Source organism: Lepidothrix coronata, unplaced genomic scaffold, assembly GCF_001604755.1.
Source record: "Lepidothrix coronata isolate B3197 unplaced genomic scaffold, Lepidothrix_coronata-1.0 Scaffold128, whole genome shotgun sequence".
Classification (NCBI taxonomy): Eukaryota; Metazoa; Chordata; class Aves; order Passeriformes; family Pipridae; genus Lepidothrix; species Lepidothrix coronata.
Genome location: NW_016690308.1, coordinates 672782 through 684312, shown reverse-complemented (window position 1 = coordinate 684312; position 11531 = coordinate 672782). Strand labels below are relative to the sequence as shown.

Genomic DNA, 11531 nt, shown 5'->3' with positions numbered 1-11531 from the left:
TTACTAAAATCACTGCAATAGGTCTCTGGAGACAACAGGGAAGGTTATGTTAATGAAGATAAAAAGGTTTAAGAAGAGTTGCCTGGTGCTCTTGGTATCCAGCCTTATTTCCCCTTGTTTTGTGAGTAGGAGTTCATAAAGAAATTAAACAAACTAAACAAAGCAACAGGTTAAACAAAGCGACAAGTTTCCAGTTTGAGTAAAGAGTTTGCTGTGACCTGAGAAGTCCTTTGTAAAAAAACTCTAGAACTGAAAACTTCTTGGAAAAAATGGAAGCCCTTAATGAAGAAAATGAGGACTGCAAGCAATATACTGGATAGCTGGGCTGCTATTTTTTTCAGAGCAGATTATAGATAAGAATCAACAGACACCAAGCAAAATTGATTTCTGTAGCAATTAAACCTACTCACCTTTCAGGAGTTTGTTACAGCCTCAGAAGAGAGGAGATAAATTCTTGGGAGAGCTGCAGAAGATATAACAGAGCATTGTGCACCACAGCCAAGCAATTTGGTCAGCTCCTTTGAGTTTCATAGGATGAGGAGATGATGTAGCTGAGTATGTGGCATAGCTGGAGGGGTTAATTGAACGCTGTTTGATTAGCAACCTCCTGAGGGATCTGCTGCGAGACAGATGGAATTTCATCATTAAGAGTGCCATAAACCATCACTGATTGCTGGTGGACAAGAACTTCACCTGGCCCAGAGCAGTGCTGTCGGCAGCAGCAAAGGAGGAAACTGTGAAAGGCTGAAAAGATGGGTATTTATAAATACCCAAATCAACTGAGCTGACCAACCATAAAATGGAAAAATTCAATGAAAGAGCAGCTTGTTTTGCAGCAAAATTTGCGTATGAGGTAACCCAGGGTCGTATCTGCCTCAGGATGGGATGTGCAGACAAAAAAAAAGCAATGGCAGCTCTCAAAACCAACCTCTCAAATCCGCTATTTCATCCAGCGTTAAAGGGAGGGAGCAGTGAGATTTTGATTTTGATGAGGCAGAAGATGTAAACAATATATGTTTTCTTAAAGGCAATGACAGACTTCATGGCTTAAATGTAGAGTTAAACTGCCTGCCAGTTTCCACAGAAGCACACACAACACCCACCAATGAATATATATCCCAAAGGGCCAAAGGGGGCTGAACCCACTGCTGACTGCCACACTGATATGTGGACTTGCTTTGGAGGACTCCTTCTGGGGACAGACTCTTGGTTTGTTTCTCTGAAACACAAATACAGAGATAAAATATGGATTTGTCCTAAATACCTAGGCCAAAACCAAAGCCTGTCAGATAGAGATTGTTTGCACGAATTAGAAGGGAAATGTCAACTAGAGCCCGCAGATATACTACTACTCTGTGAAAATACATGCAGGTGTATACAAAGGGTCAGGAGATTTAGAAGGGAGAATAACGGGGATTTATGCTGAGGATGGGCTCAGGCTGAAATAGCTGCCAGTAGGGTTAGCTCCCCACGCCCTTGGAGGGAGGATTAGGAGGGGTGGGGAAGGAGGGCATCACTCACAGCTGTTCTTATCTGCCTGGATTGTACTTTGAGTCCCTGTGTTTGAACCAGAAGAAATAAAAGGTTCCTCTGCAGCAGTTGAGCAAAAAGCCACAGTGAATCAAGTCTCCAGAGGAAACAAACATCCTGCCCCTTGGACACGGGCTGTGAGGGCAGGGGTTGGAGGAGGTGCATAGCAGCAATCTATGCAGACAGGGATAGAAAGGCACGGTGAGTATCCGATTACCAGGAGGGCAAAATAGACAATGAGAAGCTTTGGAGATCATCAAAGAGCAAATGAAACATCACTGAAGGGCAGCCTGTGTTTTACAGTAAGAATAGGTGATGCTCTCAAGTGCAAGAGAAGTTATTTCAGTCACTGGGGGCAGCACAACTTCATAAGCAAATACCTGCTCTCTTGTGAAACCAAAAGTATTGTAAAATCAGAAGTGGAGTATCTGGAGTACCTGGAGCACCTGGAGTACCTGGTGGGCAGGGAAAGAATTTACCTTATGGCAGTTCACTTGTGGCCTTTAAACAGGCCATCCACCTGGGAGGCAACTAATTTATGAAGCATACTTAAGTCGGTTAAAAGTCATTATCATAGTTGCTCTCAAATATTTAAATTCCTTTAGAGTCATCACAAGAAAACCTGGGGAGAACTTGGTGCCAGGGGAAAAAGTCAGAGACGATTCTGAGAAGTCCAAAGAGCTATGAGGTCACGGGAAGTGCTTTCCATTTTGACCATTGCAAAGATCATCAATGCCACATCCCGTGCCATTTTCGTACATAACGTAAAGGCTTCCAAAGAGTGGACAGATGGCTTCATCTTCAGGTCAGTGACTAAGGTAGAAAAGACTAAATTAGCTGATAAAAGAAATGTAAGTTGTTGTGCTGGGAATAAAACGTCACTGCCTAGATGGGAAGGACTTTATTTTTCTGTCAGATCATAGCCTACTGAAAAGATTCTTCCATGGAAAAAGGATGGGGTAGCCAATGCACCCAGACAAGAAATAGTGTGTAAGGTGAAGGCTAATGTAGATATCCTCCCTCTACCAAATGACTGGTACTGCAGAGATGGAGTTTCTCAAAAAAGAGAGGACATCTCCTTCCCCTGCATGGAAAGGATAACTTGGGTATAACACATGCTGTATGCACAATGCACAGTGTTATACACCAAAAATTATATCAACAGCACCAAGCTGTGTGCTTGTCAATGTGCTGAAGAGAAGGGATGCCATCCAGAGGGACATGGACAGGCTGGAGAAGGGGGGCCTGTGTGAACCTCACGAAGTTCAGCAAAGCCAAGTGCAAAGTCCTGCACCGTGGTTGGAGCAACCCCAAACACAAGTACAAGCTGGGCAGGGAATGGATCAAGAGCACTCCTGGGGAGAAGGACTTTAGGGTGTTGGAGCAACTTGGTCTAATGGAAAGCATCCCTGCCCATGGCAGGGGACTTGGAACTAGGGGATCTTTAACGTCACTTCCAATATAAACTGTTACATGATTCTGTGATTCCAAGTGTCTGAGGCTTAAGATTGTATCAGATGATGTTTAAACATTGAAGCTTTGGTTCCTCTTGCATGAAGGAGCATGAGATACCTATGCACCACTTGGGCCCAAGATGGGGGCACCTTCTGAGTTCCTTAGCTCATCAAGGGGGACACCTCTGCCATGTGAAGGAGAGGACATGAGTGCTATGGAGAACAGGTATGAAATAGTTGACATGAAAGAGCCTCTGATATTTAATGCAATGCATATGAACTCTAGTTAGCAATCTTGGTTGTTAATGTAATGAAGGGATAGAATATAAGTGTCACAGCAGTGTTAATATCTTAACCAGGGCATTGTGGAATGCAACACCCTCATTTTCTCTTCTCTGCAGCTCTGTGATAAATAAGGCAGCAGGTTCCCACCTGCAGTGCTGTGAGCAGAGTGTTTGGTTTTCTTCAACCAAACAGTCTCTTTGCTCAAGGAATCATTTTTTTTCCCCACCTAGGTTGAAGCCCTGAGGAGTCTAGTCCTTTTTGAGTAAACTTTTTCCGAAGCTATATGAAGTTATTTCCTTTTAGTCCTTTTTCTTTGTTTCAAGAAGACCAAATGAGAAAAGCTGGGCTAGTCTGGAAGACTTTTATCTGCTCCCTGGAGGCACATCAGTCGGCACAGCAGCCCTGGGGAAATGTTTGTGATGGTGTGGGTGCCAGATGCATGCCTTAGCCTGATCAGCCCAGGTTTGGAGCCTACAAGCACTCTTAGAGGAAGATACAAGGACTCATGCAGGTAAAAGCTGAACTTATTTGCTGGTGGAGGTGTGGAGCGAAGTGGAACCTCTTCTTCCTTCCATTTCCATGTTCACACCAGCTTCTACCACTGAACAGAGAGGTCAGGAAGATCATGTAGTGGAAGAGCTCAAAAACAAACCCACATTGAGCTGGTTTGTGTTTGCAGAGGGGATAAAGAAACCCTCAGCCCAGTCAGTGGCTCAGCCGTGAGCACGCAGCGAGGTGTGTGCTGTGCATGGGACTGCAGCCTCCTTGCCAGCACCTTTCAAAATCTGAGCACAAAAGAGCACGGTTTGGCTTAGCAGCTGCTTTTTGGAGTTGTCTCTGGCTGTCATTTTTGGGAAGGGATGGGGGCAGGGAAATTGGGTTTGGCGGCAGATGGTGTTAAACAGGAAGGGAGGCAGTGTTTGTTTGCAAACATGGCGAGGTGTCGTTCCATTATTGCCCGGCGCTATTGACAAAAATCAGTGTGGGAGCTTTCTGCCAGCTACCGCAGCCCTGCGACGCTGCACGGCAGATGAATCAACGCCAACCAGGGAGCAGGTCCCTGCCCCAAAAGTCCTCCCTGTAAGTGTGACGAGCAGGGGAGAACATGGCAGAGATTCGCTGCCAGGCATGAACGAAGACGACGGCGCCCCGTATTTCAAGGCTAGCGCGGGGCACCGGCAGCGTACCTTCAGCCAGCCTGCATCTCTAGCTGCTTGTTTCTCCCCCTCACCATCCTCGGAGATGAAGTCTGCAGGGAGAGAGAAGTGCCGACGTTCTGGGAGGTGGAGAGCTTGTCTTGCTGTGCCCACGCGGCGGGTTTCAGGCGTTTGGGACCAGCGCTCAGCGCCGGTGTCTCAACCCATCAGGTCTGTGGGAGGATGTCACGGCCCTTCACTGATGACACTAAAGGGGCAGGCTCATGTCTGCAGCCATGGCAGGTCCCTACCAGGAGAGAGCCCTGCTGTGGATGCTGATAGAGACTCCGCCTGCATGGGGAACATCCTCCACCCTCAGCACCTGGCTGGGCATGCAGCTGGGAAACCTCTGCACTCTTTGCACATAAGGTATAGCTACTGACAGTTCCCACAGACTAAGGCGGGAATCTCAGGGACTTGGCACGTTTCAGCAAGTCACTTTTGCCATGATCACAACTTTACTGACAGTGGGGTTGGGAGTGAAGCCAGGGATTTTAGCCTTCCTTATAAGCCTTGGGTCACACTCAGCCTGATGGAATTCCAAGTTGCCATCCCTGGGGCCTGATGTGGGCAGCACAAGGGACCCATCAGTGCTCTGCTGAGCCTGCTGCAGTTGACATCTCCCTGCCTGCAGGCCCATGGCATGGTGTGTGCTGAGGAGTCAATACTCTGCTAATCCTGGGGCTGTAGCCAAGGCTGCCTCCACGGGGACTGGGGGGGGTTAAGGACTAAAGAAGAGATAGCAGCTTTTATAAGCATCTTCCTAAGCCACCATAGACCCTTTTTTTTTTTTTAATTTTTCTGAAAACATGGTGTTTTAGGACACTGCTGCTTTTGCATCTCCTTTCCTTTCCTGCTGGGAGAGCCAGGATTGATGACTCAGAAATTGCTAAAAACATCACGCTCAGCACTGCCACAATCAGGAGTCTGGCGTAAAAATCATAAGATTTCTACCAAACAGAAATCAATTCTTTTTCCTTGTCCTCTGATGTTTTTGACTTGGAGGTCATGCTTCAGTCCTCAGCTCTGAGGAATGCATTATTTTATTTGGTTTGGTTTTTAATGGAAAATAGAGACATCTTATCTCTAGGAGGGCTTGAGCACAGTATCAAGTCATGTGCCACTCCCATGGAAAATGAGAGCTCTGCCCACATTGAAATGTAGGAAACACCAGGAAGGACGAATGCAAACACCCAATTCTGCACCATTAGCTTCTATATGAATATTAATGGCCAAGACACCACTGCAGTGAGTCAAGATCAGGGGAGCCAGGTTGTTTCCAGATCCTGTGACCACTTGCCAACAGGAAAAATGAGTGAACTTTCACTGGCTGTTTTTTAGGGTTGGATATTGTACTTTAACGAACAATCAGAAGGCAACTAGCTGGAAAATAACTGGACCTTTAACAGCCTTGGTGCTTAATTTACCATGCACTTTTTCTTACGTTCTCCCTCTCATTGCTGATATTATATCAGCATGACCGCCTTCCTGACATAGGTTTTATTCAGATATTGCTGTTTCATCTCCCCTCTGCTCCTCACTCTGCCTCCCTGGGCTATTTCACCAGGTCTGCCTCACCTGTCAGAGCAACCCATCACTGTCTCCTCAACCACAGCCCATTAGGAAAGGTTGCATGCTAGAAAACCTTCGTCTCTGTGCTCACACCAAGGTCCAAACACCAGCTCCTCCATTGGATTCGGGGCTGGTTACAGCGGCACTGAGGCCACCTTGCCATAGCAGAGGGGGCCATGCGTGGAGTCTGCTTGGATGGAGTCATTTAAATCTGAGATTTATGTGTTCTTCACACTCTAATTGCATCAGGGAATCTCTCACTCTGGCGGTGTCTAAACTCTCGACATTTCACATGCTCTGCCTGCGTGGTGTCAGAAGATGAATGGCCCATTCAGATGGGGAGTGCTTCACATCCAGATATGCTGACTTACAATGCTGATAGACTGGAGAAAGAGATGAAGGATAGCAGCAGGGATGGGTAACTTGTTGTGCCTACCAAACCTCATTGATTCAAAAATAAAACACACTCTGTGTTCATCTGTAAATGATGGCGTTTTTGCTCGCCTGGCTTTTCCCTTGCATCTCCCAGCAGATCTCTTCCCTATTTGCTAGTCTCTAAAAAATCTGCAAAGCATATCTTTGCCCCTAGGCTTTGCAGGGTGGTGCAGAGACAGCCTTGGTAGAACAGGCTGTTGAGGAAACCTGAAAGCTCTCTTTAGAATATGTATCTGAGTATTGTTACTATTTGGCACTGAATCTGTCACCTGAAATGACTGAGATTTTCTTAATGGTGCATGCACATTTGGCTGGCTCCTTCTTTCTGCTTTCCTTAAAATAATTCTGTTCTTAGATACTGTGCTTCACAGTATCTGAAGTCCTAAATTTAATTTTTTGGCATTGTAGCAAATAGGAAGAGGCCACACCATACCATCAGACAGAGTGGGAGGAAAAAGGTGACTTTATTCTCATCTGAGAAACTAACATTAAATAATTTGCCCAAGGTCATACAGAAAATCTGTATCACCAGATCAGGGAACTAAATTCTGGTCTTTTTTCAGAGTTTTGATCATAGGACAAGTTTTATCATCCTGATCTGCTATATTTTCACGCTGAAATATATTACTTACTTCTACAACAGGCAAAACTTCCTTACAAAGAATATTTGCAAGGAACACATCCCCATCCAGTCAGCAGATCATTGTGGATAACTCCCAGTTTTTCTTCTGTAATTTCTATTTGTGCTGAAGAGTTTGGAATAAATGAAGGAGTTAATCTGTATTGAGATGGGATACAGCACATGCAAAACCAGTCACATCAGACAAGTTTAAGAAAATAAATGGATAAATAGAAGCACAACTCAGAAGCTGGTTGATCTGAAATCCAAATGTTTATAAATCAACAAAGGTGAAGGTGTAGAAGGGAATGTATCTCTTTCACTGAAATCGTAATGCCCTGTTTATTCCAACTACTCAGATGATAACTAGTAAATCTTATTCATGTGCCTAATGAATTCTAAGTTACTTGTACAGAAAAGGAGCAGCCCTGGAAGAGTTTGGGGCTTTGTCTCGAGCAGTCCCCAGTCTGGCTGGGACTGGTTAAAGGAGTCTCTTGCACAACTACTCCTTGGTGATTGAGTCTTTCCATAATTTGCAGTCTGGAGGCTTTCTGTCAAGCTCATACAAAAATTTTTGGAATTTTGGAAACATTTCTGAGAGAGGAAAATCAGTTTTGGCCCTCATCTATTCGTGAAGTGAGAGGCTGGGAAGGAGCACAGCAATGGGATCAAAAGGGATGGGTGGTCCTTGCGGTTCAGTTGCAGTCTTATGAAGCACTTATAGCATGAAAAAGTGATGCAATTGCATATGTTTGAGCAGTCATATACTTGAAAGGCAGGAAGAGAGGCCTGTCTGCCATAACTCAGGTGTGGTCCAGAGCAGGATGTGTGTATTCAGCTTTCAGAGATGCAAAGGTCTCTTCCCCTTAACCCACCAGCTGCAGTTATGTTTCCAATGTTCATTTTCTGGGTTGAAGTTTCCTGGCTGTACCCTTCTGTCTGTACATGAACTGCCTTGGAAATACTGACCAAATAAAACTTAAATTATTATATCTTTTTTTTCTTCTGAGAACATATGAAGAATGATGTGAAGAATAATATGAAAATCTTGATATTCTTTTCTAACATGGAAGTCACAGTTGTGTTGCCCTGTGTTTGAACAGACCAGCAAATAGCTGTCTTTAAAAGGGGGGATGGGACTTGGAAATGGATATAACAGTAAAATTGCTTGTTTATCATTGCAGTGAGTAACATGATGAGATGCTGTCTACTTTAATTTCCACTAATTTGGAAAGTTACTGGAGTAACTCTAGGTCCAGATTTTTGGAAGATCTTGGAGGCTTTTGAGCGTGTCTGAAAATCTGGCTCTTATTTTAGATGTCTAAATGGGAATCAAATATTTGTAAAACAATCCAGCCCAGTCGTGGGTGCTGAGGACTTAGAAATCTGGCCTTCAGTTGTCAAGAAAATCTGGCTGCTAACATGTTTTAAGACTGAGAAAAGCATGGCTGCAACATCAAGCCAAAGGAAACAATTTGTCTTGTAATGACAGGAGTGAGATGTAGATGATATTCTTTTAAATAAGTACAGTACCTAGGTCTGGATGATCTCTGCTTCCAACTAGATGAGGATATAAAGACACTGGTAATGAGATTCATTACAGCAGCTTTCTAATCTCTTTCGCTACAAAATGCATTACATTTGGAATTTAACTGTGTGTGCAGCACACCAGGTGGCCAAGCTGCTTTTACTGAGAGAAAATAAAGAAGCTGAAATGCACTGCTATGTGGTGCTCTTAATGCCTAATAATGTCATAGAGGAAGAAGTATGCTCTTGCTCTCTGTTGCTGATGACTGCCGAGCGAAGCACATGTTATACAAAGTCACATATGCTGGAGAATAACGCTGCTGTGGGAGCCCTTAGCTCACTGGTATGTGACACTGCAATGTGATTAGGAAAGAAATTACATACTGGCAAAGAGCTTTCCCCCATTTTGAGAGTGAGAGAGAAGAATCACCCCCTTGGAAATGTTATATCTGAGTGAATTTACTTTTCCACGGACTGATATTCTTCTAAGGAAGAAGGATGTTCTTGCTGCTGCTCAGCAGAAAGGACATTTTTTTTTTTTACTTTATTGGCCCAAGGTGGTCATGGGATCGCAGACCAAATTTCACCTTGGGCAAAGCAGGGAGTGTTTCTCCAGTTTCAGGGGAATTTTAGTCTGAGATCTGTGTTGTGCTGAATTTGAATATGGAGACTTAAAAATAGGGCTTCTAGTTCACATCCCAGTCTCTGAGGTGTTCTTGCTAACGGTGGAGGTGTGTTGACATGGCAACTCCCTAAATCTAGCCCTGAATGCTGTAAGCTTAGCTCCTGGCCTACCAGGACTCGAAACTCTTCTGATTGAAAGACTTAAGTCAAGGCTTTCTGTCCACTCAAGGTGACTCTTTATCATATAGGTGAAGTTGGTCTATGGGGTTTTGTTCTCTTAATCTCATTGCATTTTAATTTAATAAGAACAAAGCTGGGCTACTCACCTGTAGTATTTGGTCATGACAAAAACTGTGGCAAACACCACGTCCCACTTCTGGTTCCTGAGCTTCCTGTGATGCAGAATTCCTTTACCTTTTTCTTCCCCCCTCCCTCCTCCCCCCCTTTTTGATATTTTGATAGGAAGCTGTGGACAGGCTGTGAAGAACAGTGTGAATATTAAATGCTTTTCCCAGCTGTTTGTCATGGATCAGATCAGCTCTTTGCCATGGGCTGGGATCCAGTTGCCGGACAGATGCTTTACAGTTTTGTTTATTGGATTTTCTACACAAAGGGTTGTGCTCCACATTGACAGGGAGCAGGTGGCTCGTAGAAAGGAAAAAAACCCCACACCACGTTTTTATATTTTTTTTTGACTGTCTACAGATTCTTGTGACATACTGATTGCAGCTGGATGTGCAAAAAGGCAGGGCTGGATGTATCCGTGCAGCCTGCCATCCCGTATCACTCACACACAAACACTGATGCTCCAGGAATTGTGCTTTCACCAGAGCTTGGTGATGCTCATGCCATGGCCCAGGGGTGAGCTTGGCCAGCTCATTTCCCTTTCCCTTCTCTCCTCCTTACTCCTCAGAAAAGGTGTGGACTATGTGGGTGACTCTGAAAGTCTACCATGTTAGGTCCCAGCAGTGCCGGAGAATCCTCTGGGAGTGACCAAAATGCACTCAAGCCTCACCATGTGTGTCAGGATGCCTGCCCATCATTGCATGGAGAAAACTGTCATTTTGGGGACATTTACATTGCATGTCTCCTTAGTCTGTCTTCACTGATGTCATGGATGTTGCTTAGAATGGAACAAGAAGTGAAGCTGTCAAAATATATGGGTAAATGGAACTTTGGTTCACTTGAAAAAGAGTAGAAAGCTGAATAGACCACTGAAGCCCAACTTTTGGGTTTGGCCCAAAAGGGATCTGAGATGTGCCTGTGCTCCCTTCATGACCTTCTGTTTCCTCCATCATGTCTGCAGACATGAGCCCTTGTGTGGGCAAAATTTAGGTGTCTCCTCATTCTTGTTGGATCATAGCAGTCATATAAAGGTATGTGCAAGAAGTTCCCCATATGGGACAGGAGGATACATGCCTAATTCTGGTCTATGTGAAATCACACATCACTTGGGACTCCAAAGAAAAGAGAAACAGCAGCAAAAAACAGACTGGTTTGGGTGGAAATCCATGGAATACCTTCACCATATGATTTTAAGGCAAAATTCAGGGAGGATATGGAGGGCTGTCAAAAAATAACCATGGAAAAGACTGAGGAGTCATTGCTGTCAGGCCATGAGCAACCTGATCTTGAGGAAGGTGTTCCTGCCTGTGGCAGGGGAGCTGAAACTAGATGATCCTTAAGGTTTCTTCCAATCCAAACCATTCTACAATTCTATGACTCTCAGCTTATGCAGTTAAAGGGTGGGATGAGACACATGGTCCCGGCAGCATGAAGAGCAGATGAGGAGCCAAGATCCTTTTATTCATAGCTGTGATGATCAGTGTGTGAGCAATCCTGATGTCAGCACAGGTTTGTATAAACCAGTCAAGCTAATCAAGTGTGAATAGGTGTGGGTTTGGGAAAGATCAGCGTCTATTAGCGGCAAAATCACAAACAGGAAAGGGAGCTGACTTTCTGAGACTGCTCACAGCCAGCAGGTTGCCTGGCTCTAGGCATGACTGAAGAGCTTCTGTGGAAATTTAGGAACTAAGAATAGAAATTGCTTCACTTTAATATACAAGGTTAACAGGCACCCACTGGAACCCTTTAAATTGGCAAGTAGCCCCGCGGAGCCTGGGACATGTTAAACAATTGTCCTGATAACTCAAAGCACAGTTGGGCTGGAAGTGTTCACATCTATCTTGTGAATTCCTTAAATAATAAACACTGCACAAAGTTCAATAAACAGCCAGATCAAATCTCTCTGGAGAGGCACGAGGAAAGAAGCTAGGCAGAAGTGTCTAT

The 11531-nt window shown here is 44.6% G+C and overlaps 1 long non-coding RNA gene across 1 annotated transcript; it reads left to right on the top strand.

Moving 5' to 3' along the window:
* Nucleotides 1-2248: 2248 nt before the first annotated feature.
* On the top strand, nucleotides 2249-3549 carry LOC108503002. The gene is made up of 3 exons (XR_001876681.1): nucleotides 2249-2335; nucleotides 3090-3210; nucleotides 3500-3549. It is a non-coding gene; the product is annotated as an uncharacterized LOC108503002 (long non-coding RNA).
* Nucleotides 3550-11531: the final 7982 nt, after the last annotated feature.